Raw genomic sequence first — 21,644 nt, forward strand, 5'->3', positions numbered from 1 at the left:
CTGTCAATTGGTTCACCAACTTTCTGTCTGGTGCATACTGGTTCTCCTCTTAAAAATATTTTCGTGTTCACCATATATCACATAGTGAAAAGACCTCGCAAATGATTAGAGTTGAGTGGGTTTATATGGGATGTTTAAGCATTTGACTTTGATCGATACAGGCAAACTGGCACAGTCGAACGTATCGGTACATATTTTGTGTGGTATGTAAATTCGTTTCACTAAGATTTTTTAGCCTCTAAGCCATGTAGATCGCACTACGCCTTTACATGCGATCGGAGATTTGTGTGATGATACCTTGATTAATATATTCCAAAAATCACTTTGAACAAAGCAGATTATCAGAATGAGCTTTGGAGTTGTATTCGACAAGTAATTGACCCAAACCAATATTTATTTTTATTTTTTGAAACTCTTTAACTGTTAAGCCTCATCTAGAAGAACTTTCGCAATTACTAACACCGAGAGCTTCACCAACCTTTGATTTTTCAGCAAACTGTACAAGGTGAAATACTGGTCAAATCCCTTAACTCTTTGTTGTTATCGAGTAGCTCGATTATCTACTTGTGATCTTTTTTATTGCCATATTCCTTACTATTGTCTGGTGTTTTATTTATTTCCCATATTGACAGGAAAGTGTTTCGTCTCAAATGCACTCAAGCAGCGTTGAAGTATAACAAGGGAAAACAGGTTCATGCTTATGAATTGTGTGCTAATGCCAGGGATACATGGGATAATGCTTATGAACTGTGTACTAATGCCAGGGATACATGGGATAATACTTATGAATAGCGTGCTAATGCCAGGGATACATAGGTTAATGTTAATGAATTGAGGGCTAATGCCAGGGACACATGGGATAATGCTTATGAATTGTGTGCTAATGCCAGGGATACATGGGATAATGCTTATGAATTGTTTGCTAATGCCAGGGATACATGGTTTAATGCTTATGAATTGAGGGCTAATGCCAGGGATACATGGTTTAATGCTTATGAATTGAGGGCTAATGCCAGGGATACATGGGTTAATGCTTATGAATTGTGTGCTAATGTCAGGGATACATGGGATAATGCTTATGAATTGTGTGCTAATGCCAGTGATACATGGGTTAAGGCTTATGAATTGTGTGCTAATGCCAGGGATATATGGGCTAATGCTTATGAATTGTTTGCTAATGCCAGGGATACATGGAACGATATATTGGAGAAAAGTAGACTTCTTACTATCTTTACCCTCGTTACCGCCATCTGAGGACATGTCTTTCATAATGTTTCACAACAATACATCAGTATATGTTTCTTTAATGGTAATGGCGTACATCAAATGTTGGGAAATATGTTGAAACTGAATTTGTCCTTGATATTTCACGTGAAGCTTGGTGTACTTTACCGATGGATCAAAACGGGCCCAGCTGACCATCTGTCTAGCTGGACTTGATGCCAAAGTAGTGTGTTGCATTGGAGTAGAAATCACCCGGTCCCACCACTGTTCAAATACCAGTGTCCTCTCCTCCACCAACATGAGGCGCAAGCCACATCAAATAAGTTGCCTCCATTGTTCGCCTGCTACCACATGCTGGAAAGCCCGTCAGGATCATTCCACATCTAGCTCTTGCGGTGGCCGATGTTTGATAACAGCTTAAAATAAAAAGTGCACACGTCAGACCAGCACGAACTGGCATGACCATAAAAAAGTAATTTCAGCTCGTACAATTAAAAGATAAAAGAGTTTTAATTGGTTTGCCTTTCATGTACATGTTGATATCATGCATTACAGTAAAGTCCTTTGGCCTTGAAAGAAATCACATTTTAAAAAGCACCCGCAGATGGTGAACATGTGGAATTTATATTATCCAGTGTAGGTCACTGAGAGTGTCACATGTCTTTGATACGACGTATTTATTTATAACGCGAATTGATTAACATTCATTGTGAATGTAAGATTTATATTCCAACTAATGTTTTATGATAGCATGAAGTCAAATGTTAGAACAATATGGTGATTTGTGTTTGAGACTGTCACTTTGTTCTGAACAGGTTATTCATTTGACCGTGTTTCTCCATTAAATCTGTCTGATAACTGCTTTTCGTAAAAATGTATTTCATATTATTCATGAAAGCTCTTTCTAAGATAGCCATTGTCTGAAGTGACCAGACACTGTATACTTTAATAACCGGACATCCTGTACTTTAATAACCAGACACTATATACTTTAATAACCGGACATTGTGTACTTTAATAACCAGGCACTGTATACTTTAATAACCAGACACTGTATACTTTAATAACCAGACATGATATACTTTAATAACCAGACACTGTATACCTTAATAACCAGACATGATATACTTAATAACCAGACATTGTATACTTTAATAACCAGACACTGTGTACTTTAATAACCAGACATTGTATGCTTTAATAACCTGACATTGTTTGTACTTTAATAACCGGACATTGTGTACTTTAATAACCAGACAATGTATACATTAATAACCAGACACTGTATACATTAATAACCAGACACTGTATACTTTAATAACCAGACATTGTATACTTTACTAACCAGACATTGTATGCTTTAATAACCAGACACTGTATACTTTAATAACCAGACATTGTATACTTTAATAGCCAGACATTGTATACTTTAATAACCAGACACTGTATACTTTAATAACCAGACATTGTATACTTTAATAACCAGACACTGTATACGTTAATAACCAGACATTGCATACTTTGATAACCAGACACTTTATACCGGACACTGTGTACTTTAATAACCAGACATTGTGTACTTTAATAACCGGACATTGTGTACTTTAATAACTGGACATTGTGTACTTTAATAACCAGATATTATGTTTTTTAATAACCGGACATTGTGTACTTTAATAACCGGACATTGTGTACTTTAATAAAAGGTTGTAATCGCCAGAATTGTGGCATTTACTTACGTATAGAAAAGTATTAGTTCTTTTTCTTCCGTTGGCACTATTAGCATTCGTCGTGAACAAAACACCATCGAAGTTAAACTGTACTCAATCAACCTTCGTTTGTGTTGCTAATCGATGTAAGCGATTGAATTTGATCACCATGACCTCTATAAACAAGTATTTCATTGTTTTCCTTGTGATGATTCTGATTTAAGTTGAGTATTTGTAAATATTAGGGGCCTCCAAAAACTACTATACTTACATAATGTAAACAGGATAAATGAGTCTGAATTTTCTAACATTTTCAAGGTTATTTAGTTGCATTTTCTTGAATATGTTGACTGACATGACAGCTTGTCGATGACTATCAATATAATAATTTGATTTACTTAGAGCAAATAAACGTTTTAAAGAAATTACTTTTCACTGAATACATTTTTTTAAAAACGCTATTTAAGATTTCTCGAACTATCAAACCGAAAACATAAAGACTCGATTTTAACAAAACAGTAAATCTAATGATTGTTTTGTTAGTAGGTATGAAAAAAGTCTCGAAGAAAGAGGACTATTCTTCACTAAAACGATTCTTTTAAAGAGATCGCCTTTTCTAAATGGCTAAATGGTATGGGAGTCATCTCCTTTCGATAGTCTTCGTACAGGAATAAATTTATAACAGTATTTTTTTTAAATACCGGTATGGAAATCATAACTACAATCTTTTTCTGCGAAAGTGGAATGCATGCTTTTGAGAAGAAGCCTGGTAGAAAATAGAAACACGATATTACGAACGCAAATAATCATAAGGGCGACGTTCTACAATGTAATAAAATACCATAAAAAATAATAATAGCGTAACACGTTGTAGACAGAAACAATGGCGAAATTAAAGTCTAAATGATGAAATATCATACCTCTACTTTAATTATTTTTTTTCAAACTCACCACCGTGCTAGTAGTCTCGAACTAATGCAGGGTTAAACTTCAAAGACAATTTTGCAATTACAACTATTAATTCGAACCATTCATGGAATTTGTGGACTCGCTGTACTACGTATATAGACAAATGGGAACCAGTTTAGAAATGGGAAAAAGATCAATTAGTGTAGGTGTGGCTTTTGGGAGACCAGGAGTTTTGGATGAGAAGTAAAACTTCAGTAGAAAGAATCTTTTCAGAGCGTATCCTATTTGTAATTGAAATATACAGCAACTGATTTGCGTTGAAAACAGGTATTTCAAACACACGGAGATCAAAAGCGTGCAGTGGGACAAATGGCTTTCTCCGCATAGTAATTTGTACCAAGGTGGGTCTATAGCAAGAACTATAGGTTTGATCCTGAGCATTCGGAAATGTAATGTTTTCGACTTTGCAATACCTGGGTATTACTATGGGTTTATTGTGCAGTTCAATAAGTACTCTGTCTCACACGTTTAAAATCAATGAAGAGTGTACTCTCTGATGCGTAACATTACGTCCTCACGAGCTATATAGATAGAGCGGAAAAAGTCCAATTATTTTGTTTGTGTGCGTACAATTGTTGTTGGTTTCTGAGCTAGCTCCTTTGGTGGAGCGTCCGACAGGATCTCTGATTTGTTACCCACCCAGACAGCCCCAGTCAGCTGTAAATGTGTATCCTTAGAAAAGACACCGATATCTCATGATCTGATCAATAATTGTTGAAAGTGCCGCTAACAGAATGTTTTGTTGTATTTCTTTCCTTTTTTCCAAAAGCCGTGAGGAAAAAAATTCATCAACAAGTTGAACTGTAGATCTTGGACCAATTTAACAATTTAAATGGCTGCTAATTGATTTAATGGTCTCGCATCGTATTTCATTTTATTTTGAAAATAATTTCCTTGAAGGCAATCACAATCTTTTCAGTGCCACACTGAAAGCGTCCCCACATCATTTACACATTACCTTGCGGATCTACATGAAACAAAGAGATCATTCTGTCAAAGGCAATGTGGAAATATGTCATGACAGATGTTGATAGTCTGTGCCATGTTTGTTGACAGTGTAACATTGTAAAATCTATCAAAGAGCTTTTCCAACTATAAAACTCCAATTACTTCTCATTCTTCATTAGAACAACAGCAGTAGCTCGACTCACTACTCAAATGACATATCAGACCACAGTAAGGGAATCACTGTCCGGAGTAGCTCGACTCACTACTCAAACGACGTATCAGACCACAGTAAGGGAATCACTGTCCGGAAATGTCTTCAGTATACGAAATAGCCCCGACAAGAACTGACAATCTTTACATTTGAGTGTCAGATATAAAAAGGTCGAATAATATGTGAAATCTGTCGAATTTGAGCCCAGGTTTATCATCATTATAAGGAAACGACAGCTTGTAAATTAAGTGTCCCATACTTCACTTATTAAGTTCCTTATATAGTCCTTTATGCATTTACATTCGTATAACATACATTGCAAGAAGTATGCGTTAACATGCACGACAACAATTTTAATTATGTTAGACACTTACCTGGATTTAACATATTCAACTCAGTATCATTTACGTTGTATATTTTAAAAATAGCTACATTTGAATGAATTTACTGCAAATTGTAGTGTAAGTGCTCTTACAGGAACCGGACGAATCGCACATGCTTGACGTATCAGTGAAAAGGCTAAACTTAGAAGAAATTTTGTTATTTAGTTCAGAGTTTAAGTTTGCTTTCTATTCATTAACAAACCACAGTGTGGTACGAAAGTTTTGCACAAACAGTCAAAACCGGACAGAATGATACCGCAATAGCATGTTGAACTGGCATATCCTTGATCCCAAAATATCTGAGTTATTAAGATCAATTTACATTAACTTTCAGACACTAAAGCCATGGTCTTCATGTGAAATACCATTACCTGGTATATACAATAAGCAATAATATACATTTAAAGTAATGTTATATAACTTGCAATAACTTTAATATTCCTCCTTATTATTACTGGAGGTATGTTTATGGCAGAAATAACTAATTTATTTTTAATGGATCTGAGCTACATAAAATTGTACATAAATAATTTGGGAACCTACACCAGCTAATGTAAATAATTTGGGAACCTACACCAGCCAATGTAAATAATTTGGGAACCTACACCAGCTGATGTAAATAATTTGGGAACCTACACCAGCTAATGCAAATAAATTGGGAACCTACACCAGCTGATGTAAATAATTTGGGAACCTACACCAGCTAATGTAAATAATTTGGGAACATACACCAGGTGATGTAAATAATTTGGAAACTTACACCAGCTAATGTAAATAATTTGGGAACCTACACCAGCTAATGCAAATAAGTTGGGAACCTACACCAGCTGATCAAATAATTTGGGAACCTACACCAGCTAATGTAAATAATTTGGGAACCTACTCCTGCTAATGTAAATAATTTGGGAACCTACACCTGCGAATGTAAATAATTTAGGAACCTACACCTGCTAATGTAAATAATTACACCATCTAATGTAAATAATTTGGGAACCTACACCAGCTAATGTAAATAATTTGGGAACCTACACCAGCTAATGTAAATAATTTGGGAACCTACACCAGCTAATGTATATAATTTGGGAACCTACACCTGCGAATGTAAATAATTTAGGAACCTACACCTGCTAATGTAAATACTTTGGGAACCTACACCAGCTGATGTAAATAATTTGTGAACCTACGCCTGCTGATGTAAATAATTACACCATCTAATGTAAATAATTTGGGAACCTACACCAGCTAATGTATATAATTTGGGAACCTACACCAGCTAATGTAAATAATTTAGGAACCTACACCTGCTAATGTAAATACTTTGGGAACCTACACCAGCTGATGTAAATAATTTGTGAACCTACGCCTGCTGATGTAAATAGTTTGGGAACCTACACCAGCTGATGTAAATAATTTGGGAACCTACGCCTGCTGATGCAAATAATTTGGGAACCTACACCAGCTAATGTAAATAATTTGGGAACCTACACCAGCCAATGTAAATAATTTGGGAACCTACACCAGCTGATGTAAATAATCTGGGAACCTACACCAGCTAATGCAAATAAGTTGGGAACCTACACCAGCTGATGTAAATAATTTGGGAACCTACACCAGCTAATGTAAATAATTAGGGAACATACACCAGGTGATGTAAATAATTTGGAAACTTACACCAGCTAATGTAAATAATTTGGGAACCTACACCAGCTAATGCAAATAAGTTGGGAACCTACACCAGCTGATGTAAATAATTTGGGAACTTACACCAGCTAATGTAAATAATTTGGGAACATACACCAGCTAATGTAAATAATTTGGGAACCTACTCCTGCTAATGTAAATAATTTGGGAACGTACACCTGCGAATGTAAATAATTTAGGAACCTACACCTGCTAATGTAAATAATTACACCATCTAATGTAAATAATTTGGGAACCTACACCAGCTAATGTAAATAACTTGGGAACCTACACCAGCTAATGTAAATAATTTGGGAACCTACACCAGCTAATGTATATAATTTGGGAACCTACACCTGCGAATGTAAATAATTTAGGAACCTACACCTGCTAATGTAAATAATTTGGGAACCTACACCAGCTGATGTAAATAATTTGTGAACCTACGCCTGCTGATGTAAATAGTTTGGGAACCTACACCAGCTGATGTAAATAATTTGTGAACCTACGCCTGCTGATGTATATAAGTTGGGAACCTACACCAGCTGATGTAAATAATTTGGGAACCTACACCAGCTAATGTAAATAATTTGGGAACATACACCAGCTAATGTAAATAATTTGGGAACCTACACCAGCTAATGTATATAATTTGGGAACATACACCTGCGAATGTAAATAATTTAGGAACCTACACCTGCTAATGTAAATAATTTGGGAACCTACACCAGCTGATGTAAATAATTTGTGAACCTACGCCTGCTGATGTATATAAGTTGGGAACCTACACCAGCTGACGTATATAAGTTGGGAACCTACGCCAGCTGATGTATATAAGTTGGGAACCTACACCAGCTGACGTATATAAGTTGGGAACCTACACCAGCTGATGTATATAAGTTGGGAACCTACACCAGCTGACGTACTAAGCTCGTATCAAGGACATTTTCATTATGGAGGTAAAAACAGTTGAATGTAAAAGCAAACACGTCATTCTCATCACAAAAATGATTGACATTTATTTGGTTACAAGAAATTCTAACCGACGAATGAACATATAAACGAATCTTTAAGTTACTAGTATTTTATATGGCCGATTACAAATATATATATTTGTGTTCTTTCGTTTTCAGTATTTTAAAGTCGTTCTTTTAATTTTGCTTTCTAATTTAAAAAGAATGTTTCCTTTCAAATGTAATTTATTTACATCTTGCGTATGTTTGTCATACATTGCAATACTTAATTTCAGTCAAATCATTTTTAATTTGTTATATTAATGTCATTTACATAACCTCCTTATTCTTTTTCTTTTTGTGTAAAAGATAATCTGCTAAACGTTTGTCCTTCATACTGTGCCCTTCCTAAATAATGTGTCATTTATTCATGTCTCTTTTAAATTTTACATGATTTAACTATTTTCATGTTTATGTCAGCTGGAACTTGAAAGAGCTATTGTTTCCATTTCCTGAATTGTTAATACGACAGGATGAATAACTAACTGTGGTGAACCCTTTGTATTACATTCATCTGCTGATTACCATCCACCCTTTGTATTACCTTCATCTGCTGATTACCATCCACCCTTTATATTACCTTCATCTGCTGATTACCATCCACCATTTATATTACCTTCATCTGCTGATTACCATCCACCCTTAATATTACCTTCATCTGCTGATTACCATCCCTTTCCTTTGTATTACCTTCATCTGCTGATACCATCCATTTCCTTTATATTACCTTCATCTGCTGATTACCATCCATTCCTTTTATATTAGCTTCATCTGCTGATTACCATCCATTTCCTTTGTATTACCTTCATCTGCTGATTACCATCCATTTCCTTTATATTAGCTTCATCTGCTGATTACCATCCACCCTTTATATTACCTTCATCTGCTAATTACCATCCATTTCCTTTATATTACCTTCATCTGCTCATTACCATCCATTCCCTTTATATTACCTTCATCTTATGATTACCATTCACTCTTTATATTGCCTTCATCTGCTGGTTACCATCCATTCCCTTTATATTACCTTCATCTGCTGATTACCATTCACTCTTTATATTACCTTCATCTGCTGATTACCATCCATTTCCTTTGTATTTCCTTCATCTGCTGATTACCATCCATTCCCTTTATATTACCTTCATCTGCTGATTACCATCCATTCCCTTTATATTACCTTCATCTGTTGATTACCATCCACCCCTTATATTACCTTCATCTGCTGATTACCATCAACCCTTTATATTACCTTCATCTGCTGATTACCATCCATTTCCTTTGTATTACCTTCATCTGCTGATTACCATCCATTTCCTTTATATTAGCTTCATCTGCTGATTACCATCCACCCTTTATATTACCTTCATCTGCTAATTACCATCCATTTCCTTTATATTACCTTCATCTGCTGATTACCATCCATTCCCTTTATATTGCCTTCATCTTCTGATTACCATTCACTCTTTATATTACCTTCATCTGCTGATTACCATCCATTCCCTTTATATTACCTTCATCTTCTGATTACCATTCACTCTTTATATTGCCTTCATCTGCTGATTACCATCCATTCCCTTTATATTACCTTCATCTGCTGATTACCATCCACCCTTTATATTACCTTCATCCGCTGATTACCATCCACCCTTTATATTACCTTCATCTGCTGATTACCATCCATTTCCTTTGTATTACCTTCATCTGCTGATTACCATCCATTTCCTTTGTATTACCTTCATCTGCTGATTACCATCCATTTCCTTTATATTAGCTTCATCTGCTGATTACCATCCACCCTTTATATTACTTTCATCTGCTAATTACCATCCATTTCCTTTATATTACCTTCATCTGCTGATTACCATCCATTCCCTTTATATTACCTTCATCTTCTGATTACCATTCACTCTTTATATTACCTTCATCTGCTGATTACCATCCATTCCCTTTATATTACCTTCATCTTCTGATTACCATTCACTCTTTATATTACCTTCATCTGCTGATTACCATCCATTCCCTTTATATTACCTTCATCTGCTGATTACCATCCACCCTTTATATTACCTTCATCTGCTGATTACCATCCACCCTTTATATTACCTTCATCTGCTGATTACCATCCATTTCCTTTGTATTACCTTCATCTGCTGATTACCATCCATTTCCTTTGTATTACCTTCATCTGCTGATTACCATCCATTTCCTTTATATTAGCTTCATCTGCTGATTACCATCCACCCTTTATATTACCTTCATCTGCTGATTACCATCCATTTCCTTTATATTACCTTCATCTTCTGATTACCATCCATTCCCTTTATATTACCTTCATCTTCTGATTACCATTCACTCTTTATATTACCTTCATCTGCTGATTACCATCCATTCCCTTTATATTACCTTCATCTTCTGATTACCATTCACCCTTTATATTACCTTCATCTGCTGATTACCATCCATTTCCTTTGTATTACCTTCATCTGCTGATTACCATCCATTCCCTTCTTTAATCCAACCTAATTATTTTTATGATTATCCTACAGCAGTCTGAAATCCCTCATCTAATAAGTTATTATTTGAAGTCTCGATGATTACTGCTTATCTTGTTTGATGATCATAAAGGTCATACAAATTGTTATCGTAAAAAGGATTTTCAAATAATTCAGAATCTGCCGTTTTCTTAATATTTAAAAGATAAGCAAATTAACTTGAAAGGAAGTTGTTCTTTTTATTGATAACGAAAACAATGATGAAGATCTAGAATAATTTAGGCATAAAATATAGCACACAAATAGAAATTAAAACTTTACATTGCAATGGAGTAACGAGAAGATAATTCATACTCATTTAACAAAAAGGGGATTAATATAAAAGCGTATGAAAACAAGCCAAGAAAACATACCACATTTTGGCACTGCTAGATCAGTAAAAATATTAGTCATTATTAGAAGTGATAATTCTTGAGAAAACATATCTGACTAGTAAATTAGTAAATATTTTGCAGTTGATAATTTAAACGATTATTAACAGAGTTTACAGAAGACCAAATAACAGCCGGTGGAATAAGACATTTTACTGGGCGTTTAGAACGTAGTCTAGGATTACCGTCTATCTGAAGGTATGTGCAAGTTTAAAAACATTTAAACATATCCATTGTAAGAGAGCAAACATAGCAAGTACAAGTTAAGCAATGCGAGAGAAAAGTTTCTGGTAACAAGAGAGAAAACGTTATTGAAATTATTCCTAAATAAATGTGCACTGCATATCTTTAATATAATTTGATTTTCCATTACAATTCGAAGTAACTTTTACAGTAATTTCTCTATATAATATAGTTAAATAGCACATATATGAATGTATCAAACACCAAAAACAAAGTAAAACAGCTTTAAATACCTGACTTCATGATCGATGTGGAAGTAATTAAGAAGGCTCTGGAAAAATAAAGGTCGGGCAATAGTTAGCGCATTTGTATTCACAGAAAGTAATTTTCTGTTTCAGTTATTGCATTAAAATGATGTAAATGATGAGTTAGTAAGGTGTGATGATATCTTTAAGGAACATGTTATATATAATCAGAATCTAAATAATTTATTATTATTTGGCTCATCTTAGAGGGCAACGTGTGATGGGGGTGGGGGGGGGGTGCAACGAAAACTTCTGGCTTACATGTTTTACACATTCATGAGCAACCTAACCGTAATGATTTTAACACCTTTCTGTGAACATTTTCTGGTGTTGCAATACGATGCAGTATTTATATTTACTATACGTATCTGTAAGAAAATCAATCTTTTCTGGCAAATAAATGGCAAAATATGCTTTAAAAAACATAATTCCTTCTAAAGAAGCAGAATATTTTTAGAAATAAACAATCATAATCCAACTCATCATTGTGTTACATAAAATCCAAGAATATAAAATATGGTCAAGGTTTACAGGAAGTGGCGCCAAGATTAGGACTTAGTATATTGATTTTACTAGATATTTGCTTTCTTTTCTTTCCGTTTTCTCGAGGTCTTTCGAGGTGAAGTTAAAAGGAGATGCCAATGAACCCGTTGTAACTAATTCTTGAAGCTTGTTTATAGTAGTGGTAATAATTCTTAACTAAATGATTACATTGTTTTCATGATACTAAAGATTGATGCCTACATCCGCATTTGGGAGAAATTGAACAGAGTAGTCTATTATGCATAAAACTAAGAAAGTTGAGCTTAGGATTGGCTAATGCGGCTAATGGTTGGTCCAATAGTGATTTCTAATTTAAGATCATTTTACAACTTCTGTATGAGCAAAGGAGAATCCTATTGCTGACCAGACAGATTATTTTTCTATTCAGAAGCCATATCTTCTTATTGCTGGACCAGATGGTGTATTAATATTTCAAAAACGATTTCGATAACATCATTCACTGATTTATATCTAGTCTAGTCATATGGATAAAATTTAGAGAATTAACAATATATTAAAGACGCTTTTTATCTGGTTAAGTAGAAACTTCTTTTTGTTAATTTCTTTCTTCAGTTATTTCATTACCTTTCAGTTGCAATATTCATTTTTCTTTTAAAATCATATTCTTTTTGGTTTCCTCTCATTAAATTTTTACGACGCTATGGTCTTAAAGAAATAGTAATAGTTGGATCACAATAATACAAGCCAAGAATGTAAATCCGTATTTGAAATTTCAGTATAAATTCAAGTCTCTATTTCCAAGAATGTCATTTTTTAAAGAGCACTTTGTATTACCATGGAATAACTATTCTGAATAAATACAATTCCAGCCAACAGGAACTAATAAACATAACAATAATACAACTGAGTTTGCTTCAAGATTTTATATCACGAATAATTAATTTCTATAAAAACAAGATCATATAGTAGTTTACCTGACCTCAGGTCACAATTAACATTTCTAAAATAAAACTATCACCTAATGGAAAGTTTCCTTGTGGAAAGTTCATGCTGTTTATAAAATAAAATCTTAGTTAATTAGAAGTCTATTACTAAAAGTATAAAATAAAATGTAGTAAACAACAGGTAGACTTATCAATTCATGGCTAATTTCCAAAGTTCTACTCAGATTGAGATAAACACGTTGTTTACGAAACCAAAATTAATGATTTAGGTCAGGTAGTAAATGAACTTGATTTTGAACAAGGTCAAGTTCAACATACAATGTGAGATTATCAATTGCATATAATAAAATAAAAACATATTTTAAAAAAAACTATCAAACACACAATGCAATTAAATATGAATAACGGGGGCCCCGAGTGGCCGAGTGGTCTAAAGCGCTCTTCGTTACTGATCACTGCCATCTCACCTCTGTCTGCGGCGGTTCGAGTCTAAGATTCAGCCAATGTGGGCATGTGAGAAAGCTTGCCAGTAGCTTCTCGTGGATCGGTGGTTCTTTCCGGGGTTTTCCGGGTTCTTCCTCCACCATTAATACTGGCCGCCATGTATAGCCTATCGTGCTGAAAAATGGCGTTAAACCCCACAACAACAACAACAACAACAATAAATATGAATAACAAAATATTTAGCGTCCTGTGTATCGTCTACCTCTTTTGTTTACATTTTTAGCTTAGCTGTATTTTGAGGAGATATCTAGTACTGCTAAGTTTTATTTGTATCCCTTCCCACATGTTTAATGCGCTTGCATGTCATCAATATCTGCCCATAATTAATCATCTATGTGGCTAACATAAATCTCTCAGTACGGAAATCATTTCTAGCTTGTTATTGTAATGTATATGTTGATTGTTCTGTTAATCAGTTTTTATGATCAGAATATTTTAGTTTAATTCGGCCGTGTTTAATTAATTTCCACACTTTATTTGATATATGTGAATGCATCTGAACGCTTTCGATGATAATGTGAAAATTGTAAATATCTAACAAGAACATGTTCTGGAAAACTAATGCCGTGTTCTCTTTTCTCACATGTAATCTCGTTATGATTTATGCTTTAAACATTTATATAAACTGATGGTGAGCAAGTTATTGTTCTTAAATCTAAAATATTTGATAAGCATAGTAATATACTCGTTAACTTCCGTAAGAAGGTAACTGGTATATCAGACAATAATACCGATCTCGTTCTAAGTGCATGCAGTCGGAGTCGTTTTGACTTGATGGTTAGGAAACAAAAGGCTAAATGAGCATTTAAGTGTGAAATACAGAAACTTATAGGCGAAATAATTTTCATATTTTTGTCATTCGTGTATCTTCATATGTCAAAAGTATATCCTTATATTTTCAAATGTGAAAATATAACATTTCTCATTTTTCCATGCGACACTTGATTGTGTGCACCAACAGAAGTTATAACTGCAGCAATAAAAAGGAACAGTTGTTCATCTAGAACAAATAAATGGAAACTGTATTATAGTTCAGACATGGAAATTATTTTTTTCCTGAAGAAATAGGACTCAACGCCGTTCGTGTCTCTATAAAGTTATTTCTCTTTACCTCATGAACAATAATGATAAACCAGCTATGAATCGGATTTCTTTTTTGTCAGATATGTTCCAAAAATTTACAAATTGTCAAAAATCTAATTTGCTGCGATATATTAGGTCGTCCCAATCCTACCGCTTTCTTAATTCACTGATATGTTTATGTCCAGTCTATTATCTGAGGTGAATTCACGAAAAGGGATGGGGTGGGGGTCTGTCTTGAAGAGTGAGTTGAATCTTCTAAGCCTAACAATTCAGGAGCAAGTTTGGTGTATAAAACGAAAATGTTCTTTTTCTGAGAACATACCGGATAAATGTCATCTTGTGGTACCAAGAACAGTACATTTTAACGAGTGGCTGCGCCATTCTTTAAAATATCACCTGTTTGTACCACACGATGAAATATATCAGGTATTAACGTACAAAAGGAAAATATCTTCTATATGCACAGTCTTGAATAATCACAGAAATTATTTCACTCTGTGGTAATGTAACACTTTTAAAATTGTAAGTCATTTCCATGAGACCAGTACCGTTTCAGTGTCTTTGTGTCTAACCTGGACTGATTCATTGGTTCACATGGCGGCTCATTTAGCCCTTTGTTTTTTCTCCATTACGTCAAACGAATCATATTGTACGCACTTAGAACAAGATCATTAACGATGACGTAATAAGAATTGGTTCACCTTCCCGAACGAGACAGGAAAAGGCATAACCTGTACAACATCTGTACGAATTTTCATCCCCTTTTTAGATATTGCGAATAGTATGTAAGTCGTGGGTTGGTTGGTGGGTTAAAGTTTTCCAACCTAGGCTTCTGCCAGTAAAGCAATCATGACAATGCAAAAGAGTACAGTAGGTACAAATTTGAAACAATAAGCCATCTATTACATTTCTTTAATTACTTAGGTCAGAATGAAAACCTGGGAAGAATAGACCAATTAAAGGATACATTGAAGATATAATATGTCTAACAAAACAGGCTCGCGAGTGTGTGTGTGTGTGTGTGTGTGTGTGTGTGTGTGTGTGTGTGTGTGACACCAATATATGTATATAAAAATCTGCAACCAAATCTTGCCGTAAAATGGCTTATCAAATGCTGTAAAATTGCCGTTGTCTGTCGTTTAAGTAAACTTATAAGGGACCTTTCTTCACCATCATTTCGTTTTCACTGATGAATCAAAACCAGATTTTGTACGTTATCAGTAATCACCTTATGACATTAACGACATTCAGTAGAATATGCTAGGGTTGAATGTTTGGGTTTTTCTTTTTAAACTAGTATTCGTAATCACCATTTCCTTTCACTGAATCTATCTAATCTGTAATAATATGAAATATTCATATGTTCAGAAGACCTTTCGATCTGACAGCAGAAATACCGCTGTCAAATTTTTAATGGTAAGCAAATAATTATTTATGACACATATGTTTCCGTACAGTTCAAATAATTGTCTTAATTGCAAGCCTTGTTGTATATTATTTGCATGATAAATGGCCGAAATGCACGTGATTAAGTAGGAAGAACACACTCTTAACACCACACCAAGTCAGGTCCAGACGATTAATTCATACAAATTATATAAATGTATATCGTCGTATCACTTTAATGTCCTCACCATGCGTGACAATATATCTTCAGCTATACCTGACTTGAATCGTTATACAATATGACTACAGTTTGGTCATATGTGCATGAGTGGTTCTATTATATTTGCATGAAATTAAATGGGCCACCATGTATATTACACTCACGCTTTAGCTTTATTCATTTCCTCTGGCATGTTTATGCATAGAAAACGAACAACTTTTGGGTTAAAAGCGGTTTCGTCGAAGGGTGTATTCCCTTGCTGTGAATCAGTTATCAGTGTGTGTGCGTGCGTGCATGTGTGTATGTATGTGTGTGTGTGGACCTAATCTGTAATGATTTGAAACATTGACATATCGAAATGACCTTTCTACTAACCAAGAAGAACGTCGCTGTCAAATTTATATTTGTAAACGATTTCACGTAATCTTGTGAAAGAACTTAGCACTCTAGCAAACGAACTAATTGTTACGTTTTTACGTATATAAAGCACCCAGCTGGTCGGTATGAATATTTTTAGCTAATACCTAACTAATTGTTACGTATATAAAGCACCCAGCTGGTCGGTATGAATAATTTTACCTACTACCTAACCAATTGTTACGTATATAAAGCACCAAACTGGTCGGTATGAATAATTTTACCTACTACCTAACTAATTGTTACGTATATAAAGCACCCAGCTGGTCGGTATGAATATTTGTACCTACTACCTAACTAATTGTTACGTATATAAAGCATTCAGCTGGTCGGTATGAATATTTTACCTACCACCTAACTAATTGTTACGTATATAAAGCATTGAGCTGGTCGGTATGAATATTTTACCTACTACCTAACTAATTGTTACGTATATAAAGCATTGAGCTGGTCGGTATGAATATTTTTACCTACTACCTAACTAATTGTTACGTATATAAAGCACCCAGCTGGTCGGTATGAATAATTTTACCTACTACCTAACAAATTGTTACGTATATAAAGCACACAGCTGGTCGGTATGAGTAATTGTACCTACTACCTAACTAATTGTTACGTATATAAAGCACCCAGCTGGTGGGTATGAATATTTTTACCTACTACCTAACTAATTGTTACGTATATAAAGCACCCAGCTGGTCGGTATGAATAATTTTACCTACTACCTAACTAATTGTTACGTATATAAAGCACCCAGCTGGTCGGTATGAATATTTTTACCTACTACCTAACTAATTGTTACGTATATAAAGCACCAAGCTGGTCGGTATGAATAATTTTACCTACTACCTAACAAATTGTTACGTATATAAAGTACCCAATGGTCGGTATGAATATTTTACCTACTACCTAACTAATTGTTACGTATGTAAAGCAACCAGGTGGTCGGTATGAATATTTTTACCTACTACCTAACTAATTGTTACGTATATAAAGCACCCAGCTGGTCGGTATGAATATTTTACCTACTACCTAATTGTTACGTATATAAAGCTCCTAGCTGGTCGGTATGAATATTTCTACCTACTACGTAACGCTTGTGTCAGTTACTTACACAAGACCATCGACATCACCGTTTCAGACCTAAGGTAATGCCGTTAAGACCTAATATAAATCAGAATCTTGTGGAAGTTATAAAATAGAAACGATTGAATTGGTGACAGGGCAGGGTTTCCTTCGCCTTTTTTTGACTATTTAACACACATAATTTGGAAAGTTTTGTGAACTTATATAATTTTTAGTAATATATAATGAACTGTAATGATTTAAATAGTCATGCTTTTTATATGGAACGAATGTAAAGAAATTTAATTCTCTTAAAATTATTATCAACTTTCAGTAAGAATACTTTTTAGTGAAACAAACAAGGATAATAATGCATTTTAAAATCGCTATTGGCAAGACTTTATCTAACAGTATCAGGCAAGGTAAAATAGGAAAAGAAGTAAGTTTCGCCGAAAACTTAATAGTGGAGTCATTTGTCTCTCTCTATAGCTAGTTAGAATTAATATGTGATCACGAGTGTGTTAAGCTCACCTGCCAATTCTTGTGTAATGTAGTTTCATGTCTAACTGCCAATCAGATCATGATAAGATGCTTTCTCTTTCTCAACGAAAGCCAAATCCACATTGAATAGTAACCCCCTACCGTTGTATACTGTGACTTCGGCCATTTAAATGCACTACGTTTCATCATTATTAGCAGAGAAAGGTATAATCGATAAGTGCAGTAAATTACTTTTACCCGTGTCCAATATCATTCGTTGTAAATCAGTAAGATACGAAAACTGTAATTTACTTACTATAAAACAATTTACACCTGGACGGTAGGGCATGAGTTACTATATGTTGTTTGATAACATTAGGACTTTACTTACTTTGGTATACAATGATACAGTTTCAAGCTGTTTTACAACATTAGGGCGTTTATATATATTTAATTAGCATAGTTTCTTGATTTTTCTGTTTGATTATGTTATGTATATCTATATTTCTTAATTTGACTCTGGTCAGTAATCGAGTTAAGAACCTACCTGATTAGTGAAATTGATTTTGTAAACAACATACTATATAGCTACTATTTCTCTATGATGATATTTTTAGTATTCAGATCCCCAGTAATGGAGGTAAACATTTTGGTAGTACCTGAGTTTAGGACATTAATTTCTCATTCGGAAATTCTTAATGTTGTTGACTACTTAGGGTATTCCAAAAGGGAAACTGACCCACATCCTGGTTCTATTACTGTGTCATAGCTTTCATATTATGTTGTTTACTACATAATTACTTATTCCAATTTTACAATCCAACGCGGAATCGGCCTTATTGTTGTGTTCACTTTTTATTTGAGAGAATATATTTATATCAATTATTCACTGGAATTATTTGTGCTCATCAATACTTCTTAGACTCAGCCACTATTCTGGGATCATTGTGAATTAATTGAAGGACATTATGGATTTTATCATTGTGATACATCAAGACTGTTTTTCACCATTGCATATTCAAGACTTCGGGCATATCAGCACATTCAAAATTGGAATTCATTTGGAACAGCGCTAGAATTCATTTGGAATACTCTATTCTTTTGTACTTATTTACTTTGATATACCATGAATTCTGATTTAAACTGTTTTATAACATTAGGACCTTGTTTACTTTGATATATCATGATTCGGCTGAAAGTGGTTTAGTAACATTATGGCTAGACCCAACTTGTATATTACATTCCCGTCGTTAATTATTCAATCACTTGAACTTTTACTACATGGTAATTCTGAAAACATGGACTGATCCGTTGGCCTAAGTGGTTTGAACTTCCATCTCTGATGGAGAGGTCGCGGGCTCGAACCCCATCCGTGTCATACCAAAGACTTATAAAAATGGTATTAACAGCTACCTCGCATGGCGCTTAGCATTGAGCGGTTAGTGTTTGGACTGGTCGGCCTGGTGTCAGGATAATGTGACTGGGTTGGACATAATGCTAGACATCACTATAAACTGTCAGACTGCAGAAATCGTAGCGATATGACTTGAAAAATTGTTTAAGCTACTTTCAAAAATCTCAATCACACACACTGATAACTTGTTTCATACAAGTTTAATACACTTTATTATGGCGTATATCACGCAGTTTATGCACTTCATTATTGCGTACATCATGCAAGTATAATACACTTCATTACAACGTATATCACGCAAGTTTAATACACTTCATTATAGCGTATATCACGCAAGTTCAATATATTTCATTATATCGTATATCACGCAAGTTTAATACACTTCATTATAGCGTATATCACGCAAGTTTAATACACTTCATTACAGCGTATGTCACGCAAGTTTAATACACTTCACTATAGCGTATATCACGCAAGTTTAATACACTTCATTATAGCGTATATCACGCAAGTTTAATACACTTCTTTATTGCGTATATCACGCAGTAGTCCGAGTCAATTCCCTGTCGAAAGTTGGAATTCGCCGACACCATTTGGTGTCGGCATGGGGTAGCCGCTTACTAGCCGGCCTAGAAAACTTTAACGAACTTTTACCTATTTATACCTGCATGAAATCGATAGGAATATGATTTATATTCTCAGATATTGCAAGTAGAGCATTTGTTATATCTTTAATCCGCTGACAGACTAGCCTGAACAATAGCGTTGATGAAATTTGACCTGGAATTCGTCATTTGCATTCCGAGTCACATGACTACACAAATCTCGCCACCTACATGTCAATGACATCAGAGTTCAAATAGTCACGTGATATCAACAATAAATCCTTTCTAATGTTGCTGCAGGAAAAAAATCGAACATATAAATGAAAGTCACGTACTATTTAGAAAAAATTAAAGAACATAAACTTCTAAAAATATTTATTCTGAAAACAACGACCAGAAATCTGTAAATGTTGCAGCAAATTGGATAAAACCATATTCAATAAGCGGAGAGCACACGGCAATGCGGTAGTCACGTGATACCAACAAAATACGTTGCCGACACATGCTTAGAACTTGATGAATCTGGTTTTCTCCATCTTGCTGCGATATCGATATATTTCTATTCGTTGTTCTCAGAATAAATATGTTAGGAATTAGGTGTATATTATATTCATGTACAAGTAATACGTGACTTTTAATTAATATTTTCGAATTATATGCACAACAACTATCGAAATGGTATATTGTTAATACCACGTGATTATTGGACCTCTGATGTCATTGACATGTAGTTTGCGAGATTTGTGTAGTCATGTGACTCGGATTGCAAATTGCGAGTTCCAGATAACATTTCATCAACGCTGTAGTTACATCTCGTCTGTCAGCGGATTAAAGATATAAAGAATGCTATATTCGCTATTTGTGAGAAAATATATCATTTTCCTATCGATTTCATGCAGGTATATCTCGATGAACGGTCGTTTTAGTTTGCAGGCCGGCTAGTAAGCGACTACCATATCTCGACACCAAATGGTGTCGGCAAATTCCAACTTTTCGATAGGGAATTGACTCTGACCCTACACACCAACATAAATGTCCAAATATCAAAAAAGGGGTGACAAGGGTCAGAGGAATCTCGGACTAATCACGCAGGTTTCATACTCTTTTTCATAGCATGTATGTGTGTTGCCTTTACACTTTTTTCTACTACGCTTTAATTCATCACTATAAAGTCAGGGTTTAGCTGATGTACCATTAAGTTCGAAGCACATATAAATACATACACACACGTACATACATACATACATATATATATATATATATATATATATATATATATATATATATATATATATATATATATATATATATATATATATATATACACACATACATATATACATACACACACATGCATATAGCATTCCACATTACAAGTGCCACATTCAACCTCAGATTTGAAAGAAGTTCCACGAAAACTAAATCTGAATGAAATTCGTTATTATTGTATTTGGTTCGCAGAAAGCTACATTTT

The 21,644-nt window shown here is 34.4% G+C and overlaps 1 protein-coding gene and 1 long non-coding RNA gene across 3 annotated transcripts in view; one reads left to right on the forward strand and one right to left on the reverse strand.

Annotated features, from left to right (window-relative positions):
* Nucleotides 1–21,644, forward strand: part of LOC149806143 (chitinase-3-like protein 1) — an 80,969-nt gene that overhangs the window by 18,508 nt on the left and 40,817 nt on the right. The gene's annotated exons all lie outside the window — the stretch shown is intronic.
* LOC149806144 (uncharacterized) overlaps nucleotides 1,289–21,644 on the reverse strand; it is a 39,705-nt gene continuing 19,349 nt past the window's right edge. The window contains exons 2-4 of one of the 2 annotated variants that reach the window (XR_016419860.1): nucleotides 11,537–11,574; nucleotides 11,043–11,057; nucleotides 1,289–1,640 (exon numbers count right to left, since the gene is read on the reverse strand). This is a non-coding gene — a long non-coding RNA (uncharacterized LOC149806144). The remainder of the gene's footprint in view (nucleotides 1,641–11,042; nucleotides 11,058–11,536; nucleotides 11,575–21,644) is intronic. The other variant, XR_016419861.1, reaches the window with a different exon arrangement.

The sequence above is a fragment of the Sinohyriopsis cumingii genome, chromosome 2 (genome assembly GCF_028554795.1).
Source record: "Sinohyriopsis cumingii isolate HCF-2022 chromosome 2, ASM2855479v2, whole genome shotgun sequence".
Lineage (NCBI taxonomy): Eukaryota > Metazoa > Mollusca > Bivalvia > Unionida > Unionidae > Sinohyriopsis > Sinohyriopsis cumingii.